The sequence below is a fragment of the Rhododendron vialii genome, chromosome 7a (genome assembly GCF_030253575.1).
Source record: "Rhododendron vialii isolate Sample 1 chromosome 7a, ASM3025357v1".
Taxonomy (NCBI): Eukaryota; Viridiplantae; Streptophyta; class Magnoliopsida; order Ericales; family Ericaceae; genus Rhododendron; species Rhododendron vialii.
Genome location: NC_080563.1, coordinates 39573413 through 39588207, shown reverse-complemented (window position 1 = coordinate 39588207; position 14795 = coordinate 39573413). Strand labels below are relative to the sequence as shown.

Sequence of the window (14795 nt, the reverse complement as noted above, 5' to 3'; positions counted from 1 at the left end):
AACCTAACTACGGCTTCTTGACTGGAGGTTAAACTAAAGGCTCGGTCTAGGGATAACTAACAACCATAACGCAAGGATAAGCGCGATTCTTTTCTTTTTAACGAAAGTGTTAAACATGTCTGGGGTCCTTTTTGAGCATTTAGACAAACACGAGGAGGGACATAGCTCTAGGTATCAAATGTGGCAAAAGGATTAACCCTTGCCTACATTTGATCCAAGAGAGTAACACCTCAATGTTTTGATTCATAAAATAGGTCCTTGCCATGTTTAAGCTGGAACACAAGAGTTCTCGAGAGGAGAACAAGCCCACCCCTGGTTACGGGATGTTAATCATCCCATAACCTAGCCTTGCTACACTACTCACACATAATAAAAGGAGAAGTGATATGGATTAGGATTCGGATGAGAGAACACGAAATCATGCTGAAAATAGAAATAAAAACTAGATTAATAAGGATCCCAATGGAACTTACAACATTAATGAAAGCAATCCTCCTCCAAATCCCCAAATCAATGCTCCATTAATGAGGGAGAAAAGAGTTGGTGAGAAGAAGCGGTAGAGAGAGAAAAGAGCTGATGTCTAAGAACATAACATAACCCTAAAAACGTGCAAAAGAGTATTTATAGCACCCCTTTAAAGTTACAAAAGAATAAGAAAAGGAAAATAGAAATCTGCAGAAACTGGGGCTTCCTACCGGTAGGCATTGATCTCCTACCGGTAGAACGGCTTCGAGCAAAAGGGGACACTGAAAAATCTGGCTTCCTACCGGTAGGCATTGATCTCCTACCGATAGAACTTGAATGGTGCAACTTTGTGACCTCTCTGATCAGGCGTTGGACCGGTAGAGCAGGCCCTCCTACCGGTAGGAATGAGATTATACCGATAGGCATTGATCTCCTACCGGTAGAACTTCCTTTTCTACGAATTTTGATCAGCTTCTTCTGGACTTCTCCAAACTCTCCGGGGCTTCGACACAGCTCCTCCGGACTCCGCTATCGCTTCATTTACCCCACGGGTCCCCGAATCACGATGGGATAAGCTCATGGCGTTAAAACCACCTTATTAAAGAAAAGAACCTGCAAACACCAAAAACGCACCATTCGCCCAATATCATTCAAAAACATAGAGTTATGCGCGCGCGCGTACCAAAAATGAGCGAGATAAGCCCGAATATAACCACAATTGTGGGCTTATCAGAGAGGTTCAAGCATTGGAGTGGGTAGGGCTGGTAGGGGTTCTCAAAATGGAGTGGGTAGGGTTGGCAATGGATCAAACAATGGAGTGGGCAGGGGTTCAAGTAGTGGAGTGGGTAGGAGTGGTAGGGGTTCACACAATGGTAAGGACAGGGCTTCAAAGATTGGAATGGGCAGAGGTGGCAGGGGATCAACCACTGGAATAGGCAGGGCTTCAAACCTTGGAGTGGGCAGGGGTGGCAGCGGTTCAAGCATTGGAGTGGGCAGAGCTACAAACACTGGATTGGGCAGGCCAGCAAGCACCGGATAAGGTCAAGGTGCTACCCAACCTCAATTTGAAGGCACAAGGGGAAGAGGCACTGCAATGTTAGGCATTGGTGGGAGGGTTCAATGGAGAGGAAATGAGGTAACACTATTATTTTTATGTGCATAACAGTTGAAAGTTGATAAGTAGTTATCGCAATAATAGTTACTCATACATAATTACATACCACCTCTAATGCAGGCTAATGTACCTTCAAACTATGCACAAGCTACACAGTCTTCACAAATTGCTAGTGGCTCAACCATTACTAAGCCTTCGACAAGAGCTGTCTTCAAAGGCCAGAAATTTGGAAATCTTTCTTCTTTTTAGTATGATGGAAACTGTAATGAACTAAGTTAACTTGCACCTTCTATGTTTGCTATTGTTAGGAAACTTTAAATGTGTTGGCCATTGTTTTGAGACTATGTTAGCCAGTATTTCAGGTGGTAGTTGGCCATTATTTTGGATATGTCTGGCCCATTATTTTGGGATATGTGTTGGCCATTATTTTGGTATGTCTTGGCCATTGAACTGGGTATATGTATTGGCCATTGTTTTGGGACTGTGTTGGCAAATATTTCAGGTGGTAGTTGGCCATTATTTTGGATATTTGTGGGCCATTATTTTGATATGTATTGGCCGTTGAACTGGGTATATGTATTGGCCATTATTTTGGGTATGTGCTGGCCATTGTTTTCAATTATCTTGGTTGAACCTTTATGCTATGATTGTGTATTTGTGCAATTTGTGTCTGGGCTGTGTTGGAAAGTTATGTCAACCTTTATTTGGATGCTCTATTTTCATAGCCAAAGGCTTTGTTTTTTTATTTTTTTTTAAGTTGGCCAGTGCAATAGAGTCACCCTAAAGTTAGTCCATTTCCATTCAAAAAGGTTAAAGTAAAATGGGTTTGTTCAGAACTTGCATCAGAGGTGCTCATCTTCTGTTTTTTGTTCTTTTCGTTGTTTGGTGAGCAATGCTCTGTTTTTGGTTGTGAATATACAGGAGAGAGGAGACAGATTTTCCCTCCAATTCTCTAGGTGCCTAAAATGGTGAGATGGAAGGGAGAAAGTGAGAGAATGGGTGTTTTGACTTTAATGCCCCTGGTTTAGACGGTAAGTCTTAACAGTGTGTGCCATGGGGACCATTTAAACACGGGTTGAATACTTTGGAGATGCAATAGACATGTTTTGTACAATGGGGACGAAATTGACAATCCGGAAATACTTTGGAGACCATTCTTAAAAAAAAGCCTAAAAAAAAGGCAAAGGTTTAAACTGGAAAGGAAGTTGGTGTGATGGATGGAGTGAATGCCTCCATATAGGAGGCCATGGTTCGAATTTCGCACGGAAGCAAAGGAGCTAGAGAATTATTTTCCTCGCCTAAACTATAATTGGCGAGGAAAAAATTAGTCTAGCGAGGAAAAATTTCCTCGCCTATTTTGTAAACATTGCATTAGTCTAGTGAGAAAAAACTATAGCAAGGAAAAAATTCCTTGCTAATTGTGTCAGAATAGGCGAGAAATTTTTTTTTTTCCTTGCAAATTCTTTTTGCGAGGAAATCAGCTGTTTTGGCGAGGAAACTAAATCTTTGTTATAAGCCTTTCGTGTTGTAGTGAGATTTGATAATCGTTTTTGGTGTGAGCTGGCACCCCCATGTGCATTTATCATTATCTTTTGGCGTAACCGCTTCAGCACGTAACGAAACACGTGTCGAACAAGTTAGGCGAGCCCCGCACTTAGCCAAGCCTAGTGGGGGATTCGCGGAGAGAACCAAGCGACCGAGTCGCCACCCCGAAGGTGACCGATCCTGCGAGGTCGCCTCTTCGGGTCAGCCACCGAATGTGGACGGCGCCGCTTCCCACCTAACCTAGATCATAGCCGGGCTTGATGTCTTGCACGGCGAATGTCCTTAATCTTCATCCTCGGCCTCGGCTTACCTCTAGGTGGGCTCAGACCATCAGATTCGGTCCACTACAGCAGGCTATAGGGAGGGATGTGGAATATATTAATGTGGCGGAGCTGGGAAGATTATCAAGACGTGAGATATATAAGATTTTAATGATAGACCCAATAGAAATTGCGCTCGAGTACGTAGATTGGAGAGACTTCTTCCCTTACCTATGATGGATTCCACAGAGGAATTTTGAGAGGAAAATCGAGAAAATGGAGTTCTGTAGGCTAGCAGTGATGAAGGCTCTCATTAAGGAGCAGAGTGAACGAGCTGCTTCTGGCGAGGTACGTACCCTTCATGTTGTTACGATTCGCTTGAATTGTACATATTCTCGATGATTTTGACTCCCACGGAGACCATTGGATTCAAGGTTTTAAATATAGCAGTACCAGTATCTAAACAGAAAATCCCATCAAGGCGAGATTAACAATATGTAAACATCTCCATGCCAACACCGTCCTTTACCGTGTTAAGGGCTAGTTTGGTTAACTTGGTTATTTACTTGATTTGCATGGTGCATGTGGTGGCTTAACTATTTTGTTGACTTGCATTGATTTGAGGCAGGAGATGAACTGTTATCTCAAGTATTTGTTAACCGAAGGGAAAATACTAACAGAGAAACAAATTGCTAGTTTGCTTTGGGAAGTGATTATTGAATCATCAGACACTACTATGGTCACCACAGAATGGGCCCTGTTTAAACTTGCAAAGAATCCAAAGCTGCAGGTTGGTTTCTACTTTCAATCACTAATCCCGTAGCAGCCTACTAGGTCTTCGTTTTCTACAATCGATTTTCCGATTGGGTTTTTCGGCATGCCTGGGGCTTCCCTATTGGTAAGAGCCTCGCGCTTTCCGATTGGGTTTTTCGGCATGCCTGGGGCTTCCCGACCGGTAAGAACCTCGCGCTGTTTAGTACTCTCTCTCTCTCTCGAAATCAATGTAAATGGAAGGGGAAAATAAATTGGGATTTTTATTAATCAGCTTGTTGTTCTCTATGTCTTTAAGTGCACTTTTTTTTTGCCTTGGGCACTAAAAATCTTTGGGCCGGTTCTTGATGTTCGAATTAGCTTACGCGCGCGATTTTTTTTCGTGATTCTTCTGATTATCATTCAAATAAACAGGAAGGTCTTTCCGAAGAAATTCAAAGTATTTGCGGGGCCGATAAGATTACGGATGAAAATTTGTGTCGGCTTCCATTATTGGATGCTGTTTTCCAGGAAACTCTGGGAACACACATTCCTCTTCCGATAGTTCCTCTGCGATATGTGCATGTACAGAATTAGGAGGCTACTACGTTCCTGCTGGAAGTGAGGTTGGTTATTCTTTATTTTTCCTCTTCTCGTATTTGATTGTGCCAAAAAAGTGTATATGTGACATATGAACGTAGTAAATTAATTAAGACGTTTGGCGGGAAATAGTTAAAGGAAAGGAGAATTGTGGTTGGAGCGTGTGTGAATAATCAGTCGTATGCTCTAAATACGCTTCTTGCAAAGAAAACCATTCATTATTTTGGATCCTCTAATTTGTGGCAAGTTGGTGGGCCATTTTAATTCTTAAATTTGTTGTACTCCTAGATTGCTATCAACCTTTCCGGGTGTAACACGGACGAGAACGAATGGGAGAAACCTGAAGAATGGAACCCTGAGAGATTTCTCGACGATAAGAAGAAATAGGCTCCCAGTGATTTGTACAAGACAATGGCGTTTGGAGCAGGAAAGAGGCTTTGTCCGGGTGCTCTCCAGGTGACGTTGATTAATTGTTTGAGCTACGATCGGGAGATTGGTGCAAGAGTTTGAGTGGAGACTCGACGATGGGGAGGAAGAAGATGTGGATATTGTTGGAATCATCAATCAGAAACTTCATCCCATGCATGCAGTTATACGGCCGAGAAATTTATGATCAAGATAGGCGGGAAATATTCATGTTCGATTCGCGTTGGATAGACGGCAAATTAATATGTATTTGGTGTCTGTATCCTGTTTATGCAACTTGTTGCCGACTAATGCTTGTCGAAAGAAATTGTGCTATTTATGCTAATGCTTAACGAAAAAGTTCGCTATATTTGCTCTATCTATAGCAAGAAATTTAAGACGATGGATTTCATACCGAACTATTTATGTTATTTTTTAAGTACTTATTTTTCATTTTACGAGACATATCATTCTCTCGTAATATATTACTTTTAATTCAAATGGGACCTAAGATCATTAATGATGGAGCTGCAGAGGTATATATTACTCCTATTCCTAAATGATAGTCTACTACAAAAAAATGTGCAATATTTGGATAAAAAACAAAGTATTCATGTGCATAATTTTAAAATTATCGATACCAAATTTCCAATATATATGGCCCGTTTGGCAAATAAGCCAAATGATCTCATTGTTTTCGTATAAAAAATAATTAATAAAATAAAATAATTACTACTACTCAAACGAATAGTGGTAAGTATTCCTAGTATCGCTCCACAAGGATTATAAGGCTAAGTTACAAAAATTTCAATTAATTCCTAAATTAATTAGAGAAAAAGATAGATTGTTGATTTCTTAAAACTATTGAACTGTAATTAAAGCAATTGAAAAATGTAAGGAGAGTTGATGGGAAAAAGCTCAAGGATTTCGAATCCGCTCTTCCCCTCGTAACTTACATATGTTTTGACTATAGATTAACTATTTGAATCAATCCGGATACCGTAGAATTGCAAGCCCTAGAGATATCTCCCAAAGATAATTTATGAACACCAATCAGCATGTCCATCGAGTACAAATCATCTTACTAGTATGAACCGTCTCAAATCAAATACGGATCAGTCTCATCGGCATGATGCGCCTTACGTAGTATAATCCATCCAACCGGTTATTACAAAACAATTAACAACCGTTGTATGAATGTGTGTAAAACCTAGGAAATTATACACAAGATTTGATGGAAAGAATTGATAATATTGATATATCCTTGAAAGTCATACAGCTATGATTCGAATAATAAAATCTAAATCAAAACATATATAGCGTTACTCAGAGTTCAAACTTCATCTATACTCTAGACGAAGGTTTAGTTGGCCATTGATTGGACTCCGCGGCCACTGGTTTTCGGACTCAAGGGGGCTGCTGTCCCTTCAAGGGACAACAGCGTGCTGTCCTGGCCCAGGGAGCCCCGCTCCGGGCTTGGTTCGACGATCGGAAACGTTCACTTCGTAGAGCTTGTCGAGTTGAACAAGTGTTCAAAAAAATCAATTTGATCGGATATCTTTAAGTGCCTGATCGAAACCTTTTTATCTTGAAAAGAATGGATCCGAAACACTGGATCAAATCTACTAGAACCCATTATTGGCAAGTTATATGTGTTTTGATCAGACACTTAAATATATCCGATCAAACTGATTTTTTGCATACTTGTTCAACTCGACGAGCTCTACGAAGTGAACGTTTCCGATCGTCGGACTAAAACCGGAGCGGGGCCCCCTGAGTCGGGACAGCACGCTGCTGTCCCTTGAAGGGGCAGCAGCCCCCTTGAGTCCCTGGTTTTCTTCCTCGCACAGCCGAACTGCATCGTGATGCTTCACCGCCGAGAACCAATTCCACGTTTAATGATATTTTTCCCTCTGGTCAGTCGGTTTCCATTTGTTTTCGCAGGGTTTTAATGAATTAATCACATAAAGGCCATTCAAACTTCGCGTAATAATTAGTTGACACTCCAACTTTGAGTTACTCCACATTTCGATCTCGTAGTTCTTTTAAATCATATTTTTATCCAAAATCTTGGGCAATGAGAGCAGCCTATAAACAAAATAAAAGAAAAATAAATAATCAAGTAACAAATATAAATAACTAACAAATGCAATTTGGATGGCCAAAATATCAATATTTCGGCACTTATCACCAAACATTTTTTTTTTGTCTTTATTCAACTTTTCCTGAATTTGTTGGCTTCACGTCAAATATTTGTTGATTATTAGCTTTTTTCGATGAGAAAAATTGACAAAAGTAAAAAAAAAATGATCGAAACTCGAATTTATTTAATAAATAAAAGACTTTTTTCTTGTTTTTGGTTTTATTCAAAAAATTTAAATTCGATCATAATTTTTATTTTTCAATTCCTTTCATCAAGACAGACCAATATTTTATAAAAATTTGACACGAAACTAAGTACTAATAAACACAAAAACATACGGATTATATGCTTATTTGTCAAATTGGCCCATAGTGGTGTCATCATAATTGGTTCACGTGCTCGCGAATACTAAAGAGGAAAAACGAAGACGAGGGAGTCAGTGCCCCACCACCAAAGACAGCCCACTGAACATCCCAGTTGGCGTGGGGTTCCTCTGTGCAGCTCCACCATTTCCCAAGGTCCGATCTCTTTTTGTCCAAATACAGGGACAATCCGCAGAGATAAACGCATTTGACCTCATTTGGATCTCGAAAAAATTTAGAAAAATATTCATAAATTTTTGAATATTATTTTATAGGACCTTGTAAAAAATCAGTTCCAGCGGATATCGGTAAGTATTACTTTTGGATTCGTAGGGACGAACTAAGCAGTTTTGCCCCTACTTACCAAAAGTAATATTTACCGATATCCGCTGGAGCTGATTTTTTACAGGGCCTCATAAAATAATATTCAAAAATTTATAAATATTTTTTTAAATTTTTTCGGAATCCAAATGGAGCCAAACGCATTTGTCTCTGCAGATTATTCCTGCTCATAGCTTTTTTGAAATATTTACTATGTGCTTCTGTGTTGAGAGAATCCCGGCCTTTGAATCACACAACGGTCGAAAAACCTTCTCAACTCAAAAGGCACACAATTCGACGACGGACAAACTCTTGAATACAAAGACACAGAAATTTTCAGCACTCCTGTTTCATTCCCAAGGGCCTTCTAAAAGAAAGCTTCCCCTTTTTTTATCCAAACCAACAATATTCTCTCACTAACCCCAACACCACTAAAGGACAACACAACCGCAGCCCCTTTTGTCCTCTTGTTCTTTTCTCTTCTTTTTATCCGCGGCGTCTTGTTCGTTAAGAGAGGTGCTAAAGACACATTAGGTATGATACACTTCAGCCACATTTCGCTCACATATAGGTGGAGCTCATTCCAATAGACCCCACCTGTATGTGTGAGATGTGTGATTGAGGTGTGCTACACCGATGTACTTTTAGTATTTTTGCATACGGAGTACTAGTTTTTTTAAGTCAATTTGCACTACAAGTCCCTGACAATTGGGTCCATGGCAAGTTTTAAAGAAACAGGCTCATTGTGCATTTTATGAACTTTTTTCCAACTTTGAACTGTATTTTTTTTTTTTTTTGACAAACAATTATACTAGAAAAAATATAGTACCAAAAGCAGTTTTTCTCTCTCATCGCATCACTACCAATGAATCTAGGGAGAATTTTTTCATAAATCCATTATAGCATTTTCCAATTCCATCTAGTCTACTTCTAAGTTTCATAACCCACTAAGTCCACTAATAATTTTAATGACAAAAATACCCCACCTAATAAACAAGGACCTTGTTTAGCTAACATGAAAATATATGTTTTCCATTTTTTTTTCGTTTTTGTAGCAATCAAACCGCCGCAGCTGCCATCATGCCACATATAACGTTATATGTGTAACAAAAAACGTATTTTTTCATTTTTTTCAATTTTTTTTATTAAACCCGCTACACTTAACATTTAACGTTATATATGTGACAAATTTCTTTTTATTTTTTCTTATTTTTTCTTGTATTGATTTTTTAACGTTATATGAGCAATAAAAATTTCCTAACATACAACATTATATGGGTGACAAAAATTTTCTAACATGCAACATTTCTTTTTAATTTTTCTTATTTTTAGTCTTTAACGTTATATACTGGTCTATACAAAACATATAACATTATATGTGAGTTTTTGAATATTTAAATATCGTAAAAAAAAAAAAGAACATATAACATTATATTTGAGCTTCTGCAACTCTGAATCTCACAAAAAAATAGAACAGAACATATAACATTATATGTGAGCTTCTGTAGTTTTAAATCTCACAAAAAAACAGAATATATAACATTATATCTGATCTTCTATATAGCTCTAAGTCTCACAAAACATGACATATAAAATTATATGTTCTCAAAACAACATCATATATTTTCAATAATATTTTATATCTCAAAAAATAACATTATATGTTTACATATCATGCCACTATTATCCTTATTTTCAGTCGCGCCTTGAATTCTAAGTTGAATGTTGATAATACCACAAGGGGTGGAGCTTCATTTTTTCACCATTTCTTCATCAAAACTGTGGACAGCGTGCCTGAAAAAAGAGGCGGATCGACGAGCGCACTTTTTTTGGCAGACGAGCGCTCAATTCAGAATCGCCACTTGGGTTTGAAGTGTAACGATCCGAATTTTTGACCTAATTTTTTTTTCTAAATATAATATTATTAGAATTATTTTTCTTAACGCAATTTTTTTTTTATTTTAATACAATTATGCATGCACACTCATTCTCCTCCCTCACCTCAAACTCCTTCCGTCTCTCCCTCTCCTACTAAGTCTCTACTTTCTTCCTAACCCTAAAACCAAGCCAAATTCATTTATTCCAAATTTCATGAGCCCAACCCCATTAAATTCACTCTTATTCTTTTCCATCAAAATTCTCCTATAAATACCCCACCCCATTGACCGACGAAATTTACACCACAATATTCCCCACGCCCCACCAGTCCAAAAGAGAGAGAAAAACCAGAGAAAACTAAGTTTCAATCCATGGAGTTTTAGAGAGAGAAAGAAAGAGAGAGAAAAGTGGGTTTCGTACCAAGACCCAACCGAAACTCAATCCGACCATTCCAATCTCTTGTTTCTACTCCTAGTATCACCAAGCATCGTCCAATTTGGTTCCAAAGTCTCCCGATCAAAAAAAAGTCCGAAGTCTTCTTCCCAAAAAATTCAAGATTCGTTTTTAAATCAATTCAATCCGATTAAAGGTATTATAATTCATTCTAACCTCTTCTCTAAGTATATTAAGTGTTTATATGCTTAATCCTATGTTCCGAACGAAAAAATATATAGTTTACCGCGCGTTTTCTGCCGTATTAACCAATTTGATATTATTTTTGAACCCGACACTTTATTTGTAATTATTTTCCAATAAAATGACCCTTCTGATATTTATTTTACAACCCGTCTGATATTAATATTATAAAAAACTACTGAATTGATATTATTTTCTTACAATATAATATCATCTTAGTATAAAACGTAATAATTATATCACTTTAATTTATTTTGTAGATTGAGTTGGTTTTAAATGTTTCGAAACAACTTTGCGACCTTCTGAACATTGTTTTTGACCCCCGAACTATTTTTCCTAGACTTTTCACACCTGAAAGATCATAACTTGTTAAGATCATATTTTTTTTATTTAATTATCTATTTATTAAATTATTTATTAGTTATCTAACAAGTTTACTAACGAAAAATCTTTGCGACCTTCCAAACAACGTTTTAACACCCAAACTAATTTTTTCTAGACTCCTTGCATCTCAAAGATGATATCTTGTTAAATTAATATTTTTTTATTTAATTTACCATTTATTGTTATTTCTATAGCGTTTCCAATCAAAAATTCCTTACGACCTTATAAACCTTATTATTAATGCCCGAGTAATTTTATTTAGACTCTCTACATTCCGAAGATGAAATTTTGTTAACCTCAACATATTTTAATTAGTAAATTATTTATTATCTATTTACTTCACTTTCGGCCACTTTATTTAACGTCTTTATTTAAAATAATCCCGCAACCCTCCGAACCTAACTTTTGATACTCAACTGGTTGCATAGGACCTCTCGGACTCTTAATCAGGTCACATTAATTATTTTAATATTTTTACCTAATTAATGTATTAAATTAATTTTTAATTAATCTAATTACTTAGAATTAATTAATAAGAGCCCAGAAAAATTTTTCTTTTAATTTCTTTTAAATATCTTACTTTATTATTGACATTGTGACCATACAAGATTAAGGGCAACGGCCCGTTCATAATAAGTTACGTGATTACATTGTTTATTAATTATTTTAATAATTATTGATTTGTTATATATTGCACCGATACTTGATTTGAATGCTAGATTGGACTCTAGAGACATGGGGTGGTATTGTGAAATAGAACTCATCTAGACGATGCTAGATAATGGATAAATTGGAAAGTTTTATTTTTTAGATTGCCTGCAGGCGGAATTTTGAGATGTGATGAGTTGGATGTGATGGTTTGAAACTGGCAAAGTAAGCCCAGTGTTGATCGATGGTATAAAACCTGGCGGGTAGTCCAGAGGTATTTTGTGATGATAAAACTTGGCGGTGGTCTAGTGATATTTTCTGATGATAAAACCTGGCAAAGTAAGCCCAGTGATGTTTTGATAAAACTTGGTGGATAGGGCCAGAGATATTTTCTGATGATAAAACCTGGCAAAGTAAGCCCAGTGATGTTTTGATAAAACCTGACGGATAGGGCCAGAGTTATTTTCTGATGATAAAACCTGGCAAAGTAAGTCCAGTGATGTTTTGGTAAAACCTGGTGGATAGGGCCAGAGTTATTTTCTGATGATAAAACCTGGCATGTGGTCCAGCGATATTTTGCGACAGTAAAACCTGGAGGTTAGTCCAGTGATGTTTTGCGATGATAAAACCTGACGGTTGGTCAGTGACATTTCACGACGATAAAACTTGACGGTTGGTCAGTGATGTTTTGCGATGATAAAACTTGACGGTTGGTCAGTGACGTTTTGCGATGATAAAACCTGGCAGGTGGTTCAGCGATATTTTGTGTTGATAAAACCTGGCGGTTGTCCAGCGATGATTGTGATGATAAAACTTGGTGGTGGTCCAGCGATGTTTGTGATGATAAAACCTGGCAGGTGGTCCAGCGATATTTTGTGTTAATAAAACCTAGCGGGTGTCCAATGATGAATTGAAACTGGCAAAGTAAGCCCAGTGATGAATGTGATGAATGATGATTGGCAAAGTAAGACCAATGATGAATTGAAATTGGCAAAGTAAGCCCAGTGATGAATGTGATGATTGTGAAGTGGTGTATAAGATAAGCGAACCCTAGTTGTGATTCAGGCATGATAAGCTTTTCCCTTGTTGTAGTGATTGAGGTGCACACACTCGGTATATCTGCGACAGCAAAGGGAAGTGATCTCGTGGCCAAGCATGGCTGGCTAGTAATAAATCAAGAGGAAATATCCCGTGGAAGAGATCTTAGATCGCACGATAGGATAATGGATAGTAATAAATCAATTTATGTGAAAAATATTTGTTTTACTTCTTTGTACCATATTTATCCTGTTGCGTGCTGACTGTAAAGTAAGGGGGTAGTTAGGTTGGATTATTCTACTGGGTGATTTATCACTCACGGATACGTCTGTATCCTAGCAAATCGTTTGCTTCGGCGATCAATTTGTCAGTGGGCGCAGGATTCAATGGAGAGGATTCAAAGATGTTGCAGTTCAACACAGAAAGAATATCAGGAACGAAGATCGAGTATGTTTCGGATTTGTATCAAGTCTAGAGTCAACTCTGAAACTAATGTATTTTGAATCAGTAAATTTATCTTGTGGCTATAATAGCTAAACTTTATTTTGAAAAATTATATTTATTTAGCAAATTTTCTTAAGATTTTATTTTATATTGCTTCCGGAAAGTCGGGGCGTTACATGAAGGTCCGACACCCAAGGAACCGAACTTGGAACGCTCGCTGCGCTGTTTGATTTGAAAAAGGTGAAGGCACTAGTCTATTATAACCATATCTGAGTTCGGAAGCCAGGTTACGAGAGAGAAAGGATTTTAAGGCACCCCTCTCGCCCAATCCGGATATCGGTCTCTACTTAGGCAGTTGAAAATGTTTGCGAATCTGTTTGATTAATCAATTCTTTAGCCAATTAGAGGTGGAGGAACAATTTAATGGGGATTAAAGCTGTAACATGTTTGCAGGATGTGATAGATTGCATGGATGAGCAGTTAGTATAGGGCGAGAACAGACTGCTGTGGGAGTTTAAACAAATTGGAAGCCCCTGTTTTGGAATGACGTGCGCAGGAAAAAATCAGCATGCACTGAACAAGTCACTGCATGCTGTTCACTCCTGCGCACGCAACTCTAAGACACGCGCGCGCCAGTGAGCTCAAACCCACAGCTCTTATTCTTAAACCCTCTGAGCTCTGGAAGGACCAGTGCACACTCAGGACAAACCAAGCAGTTTATAGACAACATAATATATAGTTCTAAGCAGTTTAACGGCTGAAAAGCCTTATAAATTAACAAAACACCCCATAAATAGTGTGGGGATAAAATAATGGCCTAAAACCAAGTTACCCGTGCAAGGCCACTCACTGGTCAAAGGCGCTCTGGCGCGCGATGGTGTCAGTCTGTATCGCGATGGTGCGCCCTGGCTCGCGATGGTCTGAGCCTTTTCACCAGTGTTTGGTTTACACGCTTCTGGATTCTGGTACATGTCTAGAATGATCTCAGTGGTACTCCAAAACAACAGAAATACATATTGAACTAAGACTAACAATTCTAACAAAGGAAAGCAGTAAACTGGTTGTTACATGCTTAACAGTGATCTATATGTAAATATGTAAATAAACACAAAAACAGCAAGACACCAATCCCCACGAGGACCGTCGCGCGATGATTGGGACAATCGCGGGCGTGAGTGGCTCCATCGCGCGCTGGTTCTTGCCTCGACGGTTTTTAAAACCTTGCCAGCTTTAGGACCATGACTGGTATTGATTACCAGCCTTGGCCCTGCCAGCCCCCCTCAGGGATCAGAATAGGAAAACAGTAGATATGTTATACCTAGATTAAGTTTAAACGGATGATTGAGCTTTGAGGTTTGAAACTTGAATTAGGTGTTTGAATGGTTATGTGATGGAAGAGGAAGAACAAGCTATGTTCTTGGTTGAGGTGTGAAAATGGTGTGTAATCCTTCTTGAAATTTTTGAACCTTTTGAAAGAGAAACAAAGGGCGATATATATAGGAGAAGAAGGAAGTGAATCTGGTTGGTGCAAGGAGAGGAGCTCAGCCAGTCCACGAGGCTGGCTGAGGTTGCATTGGTGGCCAAGTTTCCTCCTCAAGAAAAGTTGGTGGCAGGTTGGACCGTCGCGCTATGGAGTCAGTCTGTCGCACGATGGTGTGCCCTGGCGCGCGATGGTCAACGGTCAAGCTTTGACTGTTGACCACCACCTGTCCGTTTGACCGTCGCGCGTGGGAGTTAGCATCGTGCGCCCCGGCGCGGGATGGTTGCGCCCTGACGCGGGTGTTCCACCTACTCACGCGTTA

General features: G+C 38.7%; 1 protein-coding gene and 1 pseudogene across 1 annotated transcript in view; both read left to right on the top strand.

Annotated features, from left to right (window-relative positions):
* The window catches only part of LOC131332487 (ent-kaurene oxidase, chloroplastic-like), a 61004-nt pseudogene extending 55608 nt beyond the window's left edge, over nucleotides 1-5396 (top strand).
* LOC131332479 (ent-kaurene oxidase-like) overlaps nucleotides 1-14795 on the top strand; it is a 47237-nt gene that overhangs the window by 24205 nt on the left and 8237 nt on the right. The gene's annotated exons all lie outside the window — the stretch shown is intronic.